The sequence below is a fragment of the Cuculus canorus genome, chromosome Z (genome assembly GCF_017976375.1).
Source record: "Cuculus canorus isolate bCucCan1 chromosome Z, bCucCan1.pri, whole genome shotgun sequence".
NCBI classification, from domain to species: Eukaryota; Metazoa; Chordata; class Aves; order Cuculiformes; family Cuculidae; genus Cuculus; species Cuculus canorus.
Window position 1 is genome coordinate 2,552,467 of NC_071441.1, and position 17,242 is coordinate 2,569,708.

Here is a 17,242-nt window from a genome sequence, read left to right on the forward strand (position 1 = left end):
AACAACTTGAGGTTATATTGGTTGAGAAAACAAAAGTCACCTTTCACACCAGACCAAGTAACACAGCAAACCCCGCTCTGCTGCCAAGATTCCAACTGAAATACAAACCCTGTTTCTATTTCTCCAGCCAGTTTCAGTCCTTCACTGTGATGCTTTATTGGGCGGGTCACTTCTATGTTATTTTTCTTGTTCCATTTCCAGTAAATCTGCTAATAAGTCCTATTTTGATATCAGTTTTACCTTTACAATACCGGACACCAGCAAAACCATAGGTGTTCTCACATATTGACGTGTGAAAGTATCTGTACAACAGCAGTGAGATTAGAGGCAACACCTCCTTCACATACAGTATTTCCATTGCTATAGAAAAGACCACCTCAAGCTTCGAGACAGAAAACATAATTTCATGAAGGTTTTTAGATATGAATTCTGAAGCTCTGGACGTTCTTACTTGTGGGTTCAGTCAAAAGCATTTCTATTATGTCAGCTCCAAAAACGTCCTGCACACATGCAGTCATTAACTTCAGTACAAATACAGACATACACAATTTTATGTTGCAGTAGGTTTAAGGTGAGGTGATCTTACTTTTAAAGCAAAAGAACAGTAATTCAGGCCAGCTACAGGCATAAGCAACACAGCTTCTTTAAAGTAGGTATGCTGAAATCTCCTAATAAATCCAGAAACACCCTGAATGATCTTTAATTACTCTTGGGCTTCAGCAGAAAGCTCTCCTTCCTATCACAGGAAACTATGCACTGGTTTTACAGTGTGGACAAACAAGAACCAGCCTGGTTGTATCAATCTGTTCATAACTGACTTCCAATTTTCAGGAAAGGTGGTGAATTCCAAAGCCACTGTTTCACTTCATTCCCTTAACAGAGGGTGTGTGTGCTAAGCTCACCAGTTTGTTCATCAGATCTTACACCCGTCACCACAGCTTTCAAATAATACATGGCATAATGGCTACAATTCTCTAAATTGAATAAAACAATGCTACATAGTGAAGAAAGTATCATTCCCTTTCGTACACTATAATTAAATGATCACCAGCTGTGGTTTTAATTAAGCATCAGATCAATAATGTCCACACACATGGTGCTGTAATATAAAAGGACACCATTAATTTAGGAATCTCAATGAAAAACAACTTGTTCCATGAACAGTGGAACTAACAAGGCAGACTTCTAATGGATTTGTCCTTGTCCTCTTCCCACACTGCAGTCAGCTCAGCTCTCCTCCACATCTCCTTGCAAACCCCAAACTGGGCAAGAAACAGCGTGAATTGTGTGTAGTTTTGTAGCAACACCGCTGCCTGGCCTCACAGCTCCTGACAAAAAATCATAGAATCATAGAATCACTAGGATGGAAAAGACCTCTTGGATCATTGAGTCCAACCCTTCTGTCTGCCTGTGCCCAGGGAGGGGGTCGAGTCGCCTTCCCTGGAGGTGTTTAAGGAACGGGTGGATGAAGTGCTGAGGGACATGGTTTAGGGAGTGTTAGGAACGGTTGGACTCGATGATCCAATGGGTCCTTTCCAACCTGGTGATTCTGTGTGATTCTGTAAACCATGTCCCTGAGCACCTCATCCACTCGTCTGTTAAACCCGTCCAGGGATGGGGACTCCCTGAGCAGCCTCTGACAGGGCCCCATCACCCTGTCTGTGAAAATTTTTTTCCTGATGTCCAGCCTGAAGCTCCTCTGACGCAGCTTGAGGCCATTCCCTCTTGTCCTGTCCCCTGTCACTGGGGAGAAGAGCCCAGCTCCCTCCTCTCCACAACCTCCTTTCAGGTAATTGTAGAGAGCAATAAGGTCTCCCCTCAGCCTCCTCTTCTCCAGGCTAAACACCCCCAGCTCTCTCAGCCGCTCCTCGTCAGACTTGTTCTCCAGCCCCTTCCCCAGGGTATCCAGCTGTGAGTTATATTCAGCCACCCCTGTCAATACAGGGTCTCTCTTCTCCAAGTAACCAAAATATTTCTTTACTAATTACAAGGGAAGTTTGTTGCATCTTTTACTCTCCAAAATTATGCCTTCCTTTCATAAATCGGACCAGTCCAGTTTCCAAGCACTAAAGAAAATAATAACAAAAAGAAGTAAGTTACTGAAAGGCCACACATGACGACAGAAACTTATGATGCACAGAGGAGGGCTGCTTGGGATACCCTTTGGTTTCATGTACCCAGTGGACACAGCAGAAAGTCACACGCAGGTGACTCCTCCAGCTACTACTGCAATACACCACACGGTTAATACGGTCAGTGTAGCTATGTCCTCTTGGCAGAGCCACGCTTTCCTCGACAATTCCTTAACAAAAGTGTACAAAGTACTGCTGCGTCTTCACTTAAGGTGTATTTCCACAGACTATGCTTCCCAGTGTGTTTGTGTAGCACACAGCAGGGTGGGAACCGGAATAGGGATCTTTGGATGTTGCTGTAACACAAACAAGGAAGAATCTGACCGAAGAGTTACGGTCAACAAAAAAGTCATTCTGGGGAAAAAAAAGCTCACATTTAGAAATCGAATTTAATAATCAAAACTATTAAGGTAGGAAAAATTCCATTTAAAAATCTCAGTTGGAAGGAAGAAAGTCACTGTTTTAACTCTGCAGCATTAAATCACTAAAGGATATGACAAATAAGAGAGGAGAATGGAAGTTGCCATATGGCATACTGTTTTTTTTTATCACCTCTGTCCTGCTTTTGGCTGAGATAGAGTTAATTTTCTTTCTGGCAGCTGGTGTTGTGCTATGTACAGGATTTGGGATGAAAATACTGCTGATAAAACATTGATGTTTTTAGTTGTTGCCAGTCAGTCAGGACTTGAAGCTCCTTGTGCCGGCCTGCCAGCAAGGAGATGGGCGGTGCGCAGGAATCTGGGAAGGGACACAGCAGGGACAGTTGACCCAAACTGTCCAGTGGGACATTCCATAACATACAATGTTATGCTTAGCATATAAACTAAGTGAGTTGTCCGGGGCCAAGTGATCGCTGCTTAGTGCCAGGCTGAGCATCAGACATTGGGTAGTAAGCAACTGCACTGTGCATCACTTGTTTCATACAATATGTTGTTGTCGTTGCTGTTATTATTTTCTCTCCTTCTTACTGTCCTAATAAAACTGTACTTTCCCCAATCCATTGAGTTGTCCTCTTAAATTCTCCTTCCCATCCCACCGTGGAGGAGGGCAGGCAAGGTGGGTGAGCAAGCAGGGCGTGCTGTTTAGGTGCCAGCTGGTGTTAAAAGACGACTTTCCCTCAGCAAATAGTGGTAGACGAGGTAGTGTCAACACTGCTAACATTCATAACAGAATTTTATAGTACAAGGTGGGATGCCTCTTAATGACACAAGATGATGAAACAGATCAAAAACTCTGTACTTTGTAAACACTACCACAGACACTATAAAGATTCTGTTTGTACAACATATTGGTCTGAACCTTCAAGCAACAGTTCCCACAGAAAACTATTCCATACAGAGAAAACAGCTCATTGACAAAGCCTGGATTGTTCATAAACTTTATAATGATTCAATACAGCTACTATTGAATTCCACCAGGATAAAAAAAGCCATTATGTGATGCTACTGCATAATCACATAACGCACCACAATTTGCACCACATTTTAAACCCAATACTATCCTTCCAGGTGTTTATGTATGAAATATATAACAATCATTATTTATTATTATATATTAAGTATAAATCAATTAAAATTATTATATGTTATTCATATAAAATAAACTGTGCATAGCATTATGTTTTTAAAATGCAAATCACTGTAGAGCAATGTTTTGAAAGACACAATAATTAGAAAAAATAAGCAAAAGCTTAAGAAAAGCAACCTATTGACCTCTCTTGCAGTCTCTTTTAGGACTGCAGTCTTTTCCCCATCATGCTTGCTTCTACAAACTGTAGACAAGGTTTTGTGATGTATTGTTTGCACAGTGCTTTAAACACTGCTTTTGGTGCTGGGCTTTGTGAAATATTCCATGTAGGTTCAATTAAAAACAATATTTGCTGGCAGTCCAGTTTTTCAAGCACTTTGTGGGGGAAAGAATACAAAAGTGCATGGGATAATAATACAGATGGAATGCCAAGGGAGCAGGGGACTATCGATACGCCTGTGGTACATATTATTGGAATTGTTCTGATCCCATGAACAGCGCAAGAGAAAGGTGCAAAGGGCGATGAAGGAGGGAGCTGAAAAAAATGCTAAGTTAAGGTTAAAGTACTGCAAAGCAGTACAATTACTCCCATACTCAGCATTTTCCCCTGCCATTATGAAATGCGATCCTGAACATTTGATCAACATTTTTCTCTCCCTCAGCCTGAAACGAGGCTAATTAAACCATATTGCTAAAACCAGTTTTACCCCCTGCGTATGTTTGCTATTTTCAACAGCGAAATCACAAAAAGGACCTAAGCACATCCTTCTCTGCGAAATAAAGGAATCAATATTATCTTTTTCCTCGTTTCCTGCCTCCCTTGGCTACAGCACCGCCGCACATCAGCTTGGGAACAGATGTTCTGCAATGTAACCTCTTGACACAACAAGTGAGCCATAAAAGCAACAAGATCATGGTAAAGCGACACCAAGTCATATAACAGTACAGCAGCCAAACACCAAACAACCTCAGATGTTCTATATGTGTCCTTTGCGACTGACCAGTAAACCCCTACCATGGAAAACAGCTCAGAGGAAATGAGCCAGGGAGACATCTCCATGAAGCTCGGGGTAGAACGCAAAGCTGACTTGATCTCAACACCAAAGGGACCTGAGGGTAGTCTTTGTTGCAGATCAAGAGCTATTGACAGGCAGTGGTGATCAGCTGGTGGCAGAAACATTAGTTAAAAGCATGAGGACAACACGCAGGAGGCGTACATGTAGCTCAGCACAGCACAGCATACACAACCAGAAAAATAGGAGAATACTTTCAAAGAGAGCAATGGGCTTGAGCTGGCTTCAGCCCACGGATGCCTCCCTAGCAAGACTCGGGATGCCCAGCATTGTGACCGTCAGCGTATTACTGGGACCGGTAATGGGAATCACACCAGTATCATCATTGAACCATGTACTGCAACTGCTGTACTCCGCTACACGTAGCTTACACTTGTATTGTGTTTTCAGTATGTTTTGCATCACTCTGCTAAATCAGATATCCTGTGTAACATCAATTATCTTCTGATAAGTAAGTCTGATGTTAAACATGACACTCTCCACACATGGAATTATCTAAAAGACTGTGGTCAGGGTCTGGTCAGAGAGTATTGGGCTCCAACATCCTCTCTTTTGTTTCCCATCTGCGTTTCACAAAGTTTAGTGCAAATAGTACACAATACAGACTTTTTCTCTGTATTGCTGCTATTTATTTTAACAACTAGCAGTATATACAAAGACAACTGGTCAAATATTCAGAACTCTGCCTCATCTCTGAAAATCTCCCCATTTTTTTTGTTATCAAATTACACTGGACAATACACGGGGCTTGAAAACTCAAGCTGCTTCGTAAGCAGAGAGATGGTAGGTGTGGATGACAGCATGGCAAATACAGTTAGAATTCCAGCTAAAACTGCAGAAAGTGCAGAACAACAAGAAATGCCTATTGATTGTATTTTCTGACACCTTTCTTACTCAAAGGAAAGAGGGTCATAGGACTAAAACCTACAATTGCTGACAAGGAAACAAAAAGGTTAGTAACATAAATTCAAAATGAAAACCACATTTTAAGGCACAGAACAAAAAAATCCTTGCCTGGATTTTGACTTCAAGAATCTTAGGGCTGTGGCTGTGCATTGCTAGCTTTATTAATGGCAGTAGAGAACAGTACAAGGCTTGGCCCAGGAGAAGCCTAGACACTTACCTGAGATCAACGAGAACCTGTCATGCCAACACATGGCAGATACACCTAGGATGCGTAATAAAGGTACAAGAAGAAAAACTTACACACACACACTTATAGCCCAGGTTCACACAACCAGGAAGCATCTTATTTCTTTTTTTTTTTTCAAAATAAAGGAAATTCTAGGTAAAAGTTAAAATTTCTAAGACAGGAGTTAAAGACACAAAACCTGTGTTACAGGCATTTGTTGTACAGAAGAACTCAAAGGCACTGTCAAGTTTACATTTTAGCAGGAGCACAGATCAGCACTACTTGCAAATAGTGCATATTTGTAGTAGCTGTTATAGAAATGTGTGGTTACTCTCAACCGTTTTTCTTCTCAGTCCAACACAATTTTCATGCCACCTTTTCCTGGCCATGCTCCATAAAAGGTGAATTTTTACAGTTCAAGTGATGAAATAAATGTAATCCAAGTCCATTTCTATAAATGCACTGACAAGATGGAAAGGACAAACTTAAAAGAGCAACCGTCTCCCAGAAGCACGGACAGGACAGCTCGACATGCCCGAGACAATTTCACTTTTATGATCTCTAGAGCACAGCCCTGAAATACCACAGTCAACAGCCCTTTAAGTAATTACCTAAGGCAAAGTCAAAATGACTAAAAAGGCGGTACTGCTGAATTGTTGGATGTGCCTGCAAACGTGTCCTGAAATTGTACACTGGAAACAACTATTATATGCTAATAAAAAGCCTACAAATTTGTAGAATGACATACAAAATGGGCATTTTGTGACTATGCTGCTGAAGCAATTATTGTTATGTTAGGCATTAGATAGTTACTTCATATGCTTGTGCAATGCTAAACAAATAATGTGCCAACACGAGCCAGGATGGAGCCATCCACATTCTAGAAAAGCAAAGCCAAATGTTTGTAAGACATACTTTAAGTTGAAAAATCTGCAGAAGGTATGTTCAGTCTGTTTGCATTATTTATAAACAATTTGAACTATTTTTTTATTTTAAAATGGAAATTAAAGTTTGCAGGCATTTATGAATATTTCAAACCATTTCTTAAAACAAACAAACAAACCCCTCCCTCTTTAATTACAGTAAAAAGTGTTTGATATAGAAAATAAGAGATTGCTCAAAAAATGTCACAGCACAGGAAATCTAATACTCGATCAGTTTTATAACTTCTTTTTTTTTTTTAAAAGAAAAAGGTTTAATCATGGAAAAGATGTTCCTTTAAAAAATTGATCTGATAGTTCACACTTGATGAATTGAGCACAGTGCTAATTTGTACTTCTGATTGTGCCCGAGGACTGGATTAATGACTCCACTTCTGTTACAATAGAGGGTTACACCTTCACGCTAAGAAAATTTTAGGTGCCATGAGAAAAAAATACAAAAAGGAGACCTAAAAGTAACCAAGAGAGACAAATATCTGGAAGAGGAATCCATTGACTCCTCTGCTCCCAGAAAGGGAGGAAATTTAACAGTAATGCAGGGGGTGGAAAGGTGGTGGCAAGGAGACCACAGTTAGGAAAAAATACTGTCTTCATTTCAATTCAGCCTCAACACATTGTCTGCCACCACAGCCTTTCTTTAAGTACAGATAAAGACTTGATATTGATACACCGTTATGGGCTAGGGAGGACCCAACACGTCCACACTAAGCAGGACTTGATCCCACTTGAGTGAACTTACATAGCATTGCTACTCTTCTTATAACTGTTCTCAATATAATTTAAGTAAGGGAAATTAACTCTGTTTTTATCACTGAATTGATGGAAAGAATAAACAGACTTATTTTATCCCGTCTCCCCTTCTGCCCAACGCAACTGGAGAAAATGAACTGAGATGGCAGCAGAACAGTGAGGTTCAGTGCAGGTCCCTGTGCCCTGTAAATCTCAGGATGCCAGAATCCTTTTCTTTGTTCCTTTCCAGTCTCCAAAGACCAGTGCTGAGCTGACGGGTACACTATTCTCCCTTCAGGAAAGGAAGGACTAACCCCAAGAATGCAACTCACTCAGTCGTCTGCATTTCACATTACGGTGCTTAGTGCCGGATAACACAACATCAAAACCAGAGGGTTCGCTCATTCACACTGACTTGTTTTCCAACAGCTCCACCATTTATTAACACCATCTTAACTTGCTTCTTCAATTTCAGTCCCCTTTCAGACTTCAAAACAGGGATTGCCATTTAACAGCCACTCAAACATTAGACTCTACTCATTAAGCTAATTTAATGATATTTTTAAAAAGCATTCCATGGTTCTTGTGTTCTTGTCAAAACTTCTCAACCAGAAAATTATTTCTCATTTCCAAAGCCTCTGGACTAGCAACAAAGCTGTACTTACAGTCATAAAAGGATCTTTGTCTTTAGCATGACCCATGATATGCTGCCATCATAAACTTAGAGAAACGAAGTATTTGTATTGCCAGGTCAAATCAATGATCCGCCACATCCACCACTCTTGTTTCCACCTCAAGCCAAAATCTGACGCTTCAGCAAGGAAGGGAAAGAAGAAGCGAAAAAGACACCCACCCCCCCGAAACTAACAGCTAAACCCCTAGAATGTACTTGTCCAACTGTTTGAAAGTCATAGAAAGAAAATATCTTCCCAGTTTCCCTTGGCCAGCTCATGCCCTTAAGTGATTTATTAGAACTTCCATCATGGAGCTTCCAAAACTGCAGCTCTAAAACAATTTTTAAAAGAAGGTAAACAACTTTAGAGCCCCTAGTTGTGGCAGCAAAATTCCCTGGACGAGCATACGATTGCTTAATAACATACATTCAGTTCAGTTCTTAATTACTTCATCATTTCAAGGTCAGCTGCATCTCTGAGACCTTCATAGTCTCATCCTGCTTCTTTAACCCCAGGCCATCAGCCATGCCGTCTTCACAGGGCTTCTGATTATCACTCCGGAGAGGGAAAGGTTCTTCACTCAAGAGGGTGGTGGAGCACTGGAACAGTGTCCTTGGGGAAGCAGTCACGGTGCCAAGCCTGACAATACTCAAGAAGCATTTGGACACCGCTGTCAGACATATGGTGAGAACGCTGGGGCTCCCCTATGGAGGGGCAGGAGTTGGACTCGATGCTACTTGTGGGTCACTTCCAACTCAGGATGTTCTACGATTCTGTGTTCTCCAGGATGAGTGGAGAACAAGTGGCGAATGAGTTGAGGTCTTCGGTGACCTCCCTTACAAGAAAAGCAGTGGGTTTAAAATGCTTTTGGTTTTTTCCAGAAGGTAACCTACTATAAACACACTCAGGTTGTACGTAGTTTACCAAGTATCACCCACCTTCACGTTCCTGGCCGTAAATCTCAGACTCAGCTGTGCAAGATTCCCAAGTCAGTGTCTCACTACTGCAGGTCAGTTCTTAGCACAAGTGACTCTCCCTTAGGTCGGACTTACCATTTTGAGCAGATCCCAGTTCTTCTGCCAAGCAATCTTTACGGATCAGCCGGTTCAAAATGGGATGCAGTTTCCCCAAGGGGAATCAACTTCTTCAAACTTAATACAAATCCTTAGGCAGGAAAATTACCTGAGCTACCATGACTTCAGTTCCTGCAGGAAGCTTCCACAATTTCCCTCTAGCTAAAATCCATCAACTTTTGTAAAAGTCATGTTTCGCATTTGAGTATTTCGCTCATAAGCAACACCCTGATGCATTCTGGCATTTCCAGACCTCTCAAGTCACGCACTGCCTTTTCTTTCTTATTATCTGGTCAATACACTGGGGAAAAGCTCACTGATTTTACTGAAAGCTTTGCAAATGGATGGCAAACTGTGAGAGAATTTGCATTAATGCCCTGTTGAGTTTTCTCACTGCACTGGACGTTATTACTGAAACTATAATTTTAACGAAATGCATAGGAAACAATCACTGTTGCAAAATACAACCCTGATAAGGCTCTGTGATGAATCAGCTTTAAAAATGAGTAAAAACTTTAAAAAAAAGTTACTACAAACTGTTAGGGGAGTTTTGTTTACAACAGAAAAAAATAAAGAAGGATCTGTTTAGCTGGATTTTAGTACATCAATAACTAATATTTGGGGTTTTTTCTTTTTTTTTTACATTTAGGTAAACAACTAACATACATTCTTGTTGAAAGCATGTTAAATTTATAAAAGAAAAATCTCAAGCACAATTTCTACGTTCCAGCCTAACAAACTCTCTGTTCCTTCTAAAAGCAGTGCACAGATCTATACAAATAAGATCTTGCTGTCTACGGTATAACTCATTTGAAATAAATCTCTTATTGAAGAATTCTACAGAACACCTTCTTCTTTCAAGAAAAACATTAAAAAAAGAAAAGATTTGCATTAGTGAAAACCACTAGGTTGTTTTCGGTGAGACAAAGCTGTGAGTCAGAGGACTGAAAACTGAAAATGCCTTCCACCATCTCGTCTTCTTCCAAAAGACAGCAGTTATTTCTACGTTCATATCTGGTGAAAATATTCATACCTGAAAATATTCTGCAAAATTTCTGTCTAATGCCTCAAACTCCTTCCTGATGTCAACTGCTTCTAGAAGGAAGCGGACAGCACAGAGATACACCGTTCACTAACCAGACTTTTTGAAGGAAATTCAACTGCACGTATGTGTTTTCCATTTTGAGTCACTATACGGCTTATATTTTACGTAATGGTACCTTCACTGCACAAACTACTGAAAAGGTCAAAATAAAACATTTATAAATGTTAGTTATCTATCGCACCAGCACAGACAAGCCTGCACAGCTAGCATATTTTAATCTGTTTTCTGAATGGGAATTGATGTAGAGAGTTTGTGTTTCGGTAACGCCTCAATATATTATTCCATTCAGGAGAAATATTTTCTTTTGTTGTGCACTGGGCTAATAATCCAATGTGGTATCTTTGCCTTTAGCGTCAGGCATAGCGTTTTGTTCAAGCGGCTTCATACTTTTTCAGCCATCTATTTAGCAGACTTCTCCAAACAGAAAAGCAAGTAGCTATAAAATTTGCAGAGAATCAAGTGTCTGTAGCAAAACAAAACACACAGCAGAACATTTGAGTCAAATGGTGATAGCAATTTGTAAAGATAGCATCAAACGTAATTCAAAAGTACAAGTAGCCAGTAATTACAAACCCGAGGTTAATCAAACCAAGTGTCAGTCATGAATGTAATAGTTAGAATTCCAGCTCAGTTCACAACTCTGTCTGCACAGCTTAAGGGTGGGAAAAGGTGTCTGGTTAATCCTGGTACAAGATTAACTCTTGCTTTTCATAACCCCTCCTCCTGCAATGAGCTCATTTTTGTTCTTTTTTAACACAAGTTCATATGCAGGGACTTGACCGATGAGGTTAAGTCCTTCAAATGAGGATGCTTCTACTCCCTTCTTCAACTGTCATTTAAAAAAATCCCTTGTTCATCAAGCAAAAATGTATAAAAATTTCCTTAAATGTCAAAAATTCCTGTAAATAGAAAAGCCATTTTCTAATCAGACCACAACATATTTTGGCTAAATCTACTCATTTTATATGACCTTTCCCCTGCAATTTCTCTGAAAGAGAAAAAACTTAAGATTTAAATGTTTTTAGAGTGTCTACTGGACGCTTAATCTTCACTGATACATACACACACTCAAAATTTAATCATACATTGAAATTGCAGATGTTTAGCAAAGTTGAAAGTTTTTTAAGAAATTAAAAATAAAAAGGGATCTAACATTTTGAGATTAATATACATCGTACTTGCACCGTTAAGTGCTTGTCTTTACCGAGCCCAAGGCAGGTTCACTCCTTATCTTGGACTCTGAATACCAAATTTGACCCTATATTTCACCCATGCAATCTTATTAAATAAACAGCAGTGGCATAGATATTTATGAGTCCAGAGCACAGTTCCATGGAAAGTGCACATCCCATGAGATTGTCACTCTCCTTGAGTGTAATTTTCTTTGCTTTAAATCATCAAACAGTAACACAAAAAACATTACTAATTCTCTAAGGAAGTCAGAACGGCACAGGAAGTTTCTCCTAAAGCTTTTAATAAAACACACTTTTGTGTCCATATCATACAAAAGCATGCCCACATATGCAGATATCTGAAAGAAAATCAGAGGTCACGACTAGACAAAATTTATAATTTAAAGGCATTGTGCGTGTCACACAACCCACTTAATACTTCAAAATGTGCTCATGCTTCTTACGACCACTTTTACTAACACACACCAAAACAGACCTGCTGTGAACATGGCTCATAAAGAGCTTTCAAGCAGTAACAGACACAGCCACAGCTATAAATCTGCATAAGGTTCAGGAAATAAATCTTTGAGCTCTCTGCTGCCCATCTAGAAACATTAATATTAAGAGGAAAACAATACAGTACCTCCTTATCTGTATAAAGTAGGGCAAATATTTTACTCATGTTAATTGTCCTGACAGAAAAGGATCAACACTGCATTAATCCATTTAACACATGGCTTAGTTTTCACTCCTGCACATTACACGAGCCCAAACGCTTGCTGATACTAAAGCTAAAGCTACTCTCTGTTAATTCTTCAAAAATCACGTTCCATAGCATTTTTGTTTATAGCTTCACATTGCACGTGGCACATTACTCACACAATTTAATAAAATGAAAGTGGAAGCTACTTTTTTTCATATTCCATAGCTTCACCATTCGTACAACATGATACTTTACAATTCAAGTGAAGAGTAAAATTGCTGCATTATTCTATTTTTCAATTTACGTGGTCAAAAGTAGTTTCTGTGAGCTCCAAAATCTTGACATATTAAGAAGTATTATCTTAAACATAATTTTAATAATGAAACAATAACCACTCCAATCTACCTGAAGAAACATCACTGGAAAAAAAACCAACCAGGATCATAGTTTTCCCATCTTAACAGAGTTTCCTGGTTCAAAGAGCACCGTATCAGGCCAGACCACATACGGACAGACCAGCACCCTTTCTCTGGAAGAGGTGAATCACAGAATTTGAAGAAATACTGTAAGAATTGGGTACGCATTTGTAATGCTTTCCTGGTACCGCTTTGCATGTTCTGTACCTCAAGGATGATTTTTGTCCCTTTCAACCTTCTTTGTATCACTCATGAATTTATAATGTTCTCTCAAAACAAACCCATTTTTCTCCCTTACCATCTGAAGCTGGCATGACCACATCTGTTTAACAGAAGGTGCTCTTTTACTTCCGATCCTCCGTTTTGCCTTTCTTTGGAGCACTCCGGTTTTTATAGTTCTGGTGCTCAATACATTACAGCCCCGTGGGACAGTGCGTGGCCACAGAGCTGACCGGGCTAACCCTTTTTTTGCTGTCAGCAACCTAAATCTACGCATACGTTACATCACTGGCCTCTGCTACATTAACATCTGGGTCAATCTAGCCCATATATAAGCAATCCTTGTGTTCTCAAGTATATCTCTGGGGTATATTCCATAGTTCTTTGTGCTGAGAAGTTCAGAGTTGGTTTCCCCTCCCCACCTCAGCCAACTGTATCAATTGCAGGAAAAATTGTTTGTCTTTAGGAGAAAGCAGCTGAAAAGGCATCAGCAGTTTCCTCTCTATGAAGTGCACAGGCTCCGGTTTAAGCTAAAGCATTTCTAGGGCTTTAATGAGTATCCTCGGCCACAGAAGCAAACGGCAACTCAGAATTCAGACACGGGCACCCGCTGAAAGGTTTTGTGGAGGAATACTGGTCACAACCACAAGACACGTCCGTGCACATGGCAGGAGCAGAAAGAGAAAGAACCAACTCTGAAGCGACAACATCGTGATATGTCCCAGAGCTGACAATTACCGAGATTATTCATAGCCTACAGAGCTCTGCGTAACTTGACCCTTGCGTGGCTGACATCAACGAACCATACTCCTGCTTCCATTCGTATTCTGACAAATGCCATCAGAAGAGTGCAGTTCTGGTGAAGCAATGCCATATACACCCCATATCCATCCAAAGCAACAGTCTCCTATTTTCTAACAGGGGTTCAAAGGGACGTCTGGAGCTCACCCAGTCCAACGCCCTGCTAAAGCAGGTTCACCTAGAACAGGCACAAGAAGTTGTCCAGGTGGGTTTTGAATATCTCCAGAGAAGGAGACACCACAAGCTCCCTGAGCAGCCTGTTCCAGTCCTCCGTCGCCCTCACGGTGACGTGTTTCCTCATGTCCAGGTGTAACTTCTGTGTCCCAGTCTGTGCCCACTGCCCCTTGTCCTCTTGCTGGGCACTATTTAGAAGAGTCTGACCTTATCCCCTCGACATCTACCCCATAGTTATTTATGAGCATCAATAAGGTCCCCTCTCAGTCTCCTCTTTTCCCGGCTAAACAGACGGCGCTCACCCAGTCTCTCCTCATAACAGAGTCCGCTAGCTCAGCCACGTATGCCCTTATCCCAGCCGTGCTGCTCTAATATCCAAGCTATGCTGACACTACACCATGTTGACTTAGTTGTAAGCCTTGGTGTTCACACAGAGAGGTCGAGAGCATGCAGGTGGCTGCACACCCACCTTTGATCTGTGATTCCAACCTAAACAGTCCCTTTCTATCCTCTCGCCTCTTACGGTTTCTCCTCTCTCAAGGATCAATGGTCTACAATACTTTTCTGTGTCCGTTCTTTCCTGGATTATTATCTTCCCAATGTACCATTTTTCTCCCATTCCCTCTCTTTACCAAAGCTGCCAGGCTCACCACAGCATCACCCTGTGCAGCCTAGAGCCAGCAGCTGTTTCCAGTGAACCCTGTGGTCCTTCTGAGTATGGAATTAGCCCCTCATTAACCTCCCTCCCTTCCCCCCCCGATATTCACCAATGCAGCTATTTACCCAACTGCAGAGACCTATTAATCTGGTCTTCATTTTTGCCTACTTCAGCTGCAACGCTGAGTATGCAGCAGAAACAGGACTCTCAGCTGCCCAAGATATCTATGCCCCAAAGAGCATAAAATCTCAAAGACTCTTTCTAGAAACTGAAGTTGATAAACCGATATTTAAAGAAAAGGCTTTATGACAACCAATGGTAGCGGCCAAGTATAAAATGTGATTGTGCTGGAAAAGAACAGTAACATTAAAAAGTAACGTGTCATTTCATTTTTTTTTTAAACCTGCTAAAACTTGTGGAATGCTTCATTATTTAACTTATCTTACATGCACTTCACTGCTAAATCACATGTCCGAATAGTTCAGACTGTGTTGTACACTAAGAAACAGCCTTTTAAAGCCCTGCTGAGAAAGAACAGCTTTTTTTTTTTTTTTTTAAAAAAAAGTGATATTTATAGAAAACTAACATTAATTAAGCTGTCATTAATCCTTCACAGGAATATTCTTACTCTGCAATAAGAAGGTGCTCATCCCTCCTTTTCCCAACCTCACTTCCCATCTTTCCCAGTCCATTTTCAAGTAAAATAAAAGCATTTTGTCTCTTTGAAGAATCTACGCAAGAAGGTGCTGATAGCTTCCTTTCACACACAGCTACACCTCGGGAGCCTCATCCCACCCTTGTAAGTTGAAAGCGTCATTAGGAGGACACAGACAATTCTACACAAAAAGTAGTACTAAAATATAGCCGAGCTTGATACAAGTTCCACAGCTTTCCCCGAAGCACAACCAGCAAAGCTGGAAGTGACTACTTGAGTAGAAGCAGCAACTGTTCAAAGCCAGCAAACCAAACCCTTATCAGCCAAATTTTCCCAGACCCCCTCCCACTCTCCCCACAGCCCTGGGAACAATCACAGGGCAGCACTCTGCGCTTGGTACAAGGCTTTCTTTCCTAGCAACACTTTCACCTTCACTCTTTCTTTCACTCTTCCTCTAATCCCAACAGAGGCCCTACTATTTCCACATTGGAAGAAATGTCACTGCAGAACTCACGGAGCAAAATCCTTGCAACGCTCAAGTCATTCTGAAGCATACGCTTAAATTTTTACTCAATTTCCCCAAGTGAACCTACGACTGTGATGAGCGAAAGCAGACGGGGGGGTTGGGAGTGTTAGAGATTGGCATTGTTCGCCTTGAAGACCTTGGAAGTTGATAACAATGTACTTATGACTCTTCCTTTTAGCCATGCAGATGTTGAAATTTCCGAGGCGGGTGAGACCGAGGAATAAACTAAAAGCAAGGCAATGGTTTCCTTCTGAAGGAAGAATCTCTACCTTGTGATCTCAACTTAAAGCTCCAGAGACGGTTCAATTTCAGTCACTGAACGTATCTCAAAGCACTCGGCAAAGGGACTCTTGCAGTCTTAACAGCTGGAAGGGTTAAAGATGCTTCTCCGAGCTCTCATCATGCACAGTTCATACACACTCAAAACCTCGGCTGAAGCTCCATTTATACATGCATTACAAGACTGGAACGCTCCTCCCTGCACTAGCATGACATTACACAGTCTCCTTAAAGTGCTGTGGGTCAACACTGGATTCCTACTAACTTTCTGCTGAGGTCAGCTCCACTGCCCGGGAAAAGCATAAGATTCAACAGTAAGTCTACAAGAGTCCAACATGTGGGACACCGCAAGACACCTTATCCTCTCCTCATCCTCCCCTTCTCCAAGTTTGGATGAGAATAAATGCCAGTTTTGGCTGCCGCTAAAAAACAGAGCGGGGATGCTCATGTATCATGATTAGGAGAGCTTTTCCTACGTCACAGCGGTCCAGATCTCCAGTGGTAACAAAAGGTTCATAGCACCTATTTTATGGCCCTCCCTGCAGGTAGAAGGAGGCTGTATAATTCAGCGCTGCCAAACAGCTCTACTCTGGAATCATTAATTCTGCCTTCTGTTTCTTTTTATACGAGGAAGCAGCAACAGCAGCTCATCGCTTCCTTACCAGGCTGCGTACAAGCACCTAGGGAGGCATTCAGTTCTGGGGCTCACATATGCTTCCCCCGTAGTCGCCACTCCCTTTTCCCACAGGTTGCACAGGCGGACCGTGTGGATTTGGTCTGTACGTGGTGCTGTGACTTAGACCACCGTGCTCTGAATTAATATACTTGAGTTTCCTGAGATTTAAGTTAGCTTTTCCTTTTTTAAGGGCATTAAGGGTTTTTCTTTTCTAATTAATAGCAAACGCTCCATTCCATTACAAAATCAGAAAATAAGACAGAGATCTGGAAAAGAATTCGAGGACAGTATAAACCAGATGGCTCTGGGCAAGAACATTACATTTGAACATAAACATCTTTCTGCACAACTCACGCACATTCTTGCAGCGTTACCGACAGTTCCAGTGCTCCTCCATATCCCAGAACTCTATACCACAGGAGACAGAAATGCAGCGCAACCAGCCAAAGGAAAATTAGCTTTTGTTTTACAGAATTACAGAATCACAAGGTTGGAAAGGACCCACTGGATCATCGAGTCCAACCATTCCTAACACTCCCTAAACCACGTCCCTCAGCACTTCATCCACCCGTTCCTT

The 17,242-nt window shown here is 41.2% G+C and overlaps 1 protein-coding gene across 2 annotated transcripts in view; it reads right to left on the reverse strand.

Moving 5' to 3' along the window:
• The window catches only part of MCC (MCC regulator of WNT signaling pathway), a 207,633-nt gene that overhangs the window by 76,396 nt on the left and 113,995 nt on the right, over positions 1-17,242 (reverse strand). The window lies entirely within an intron of this gene.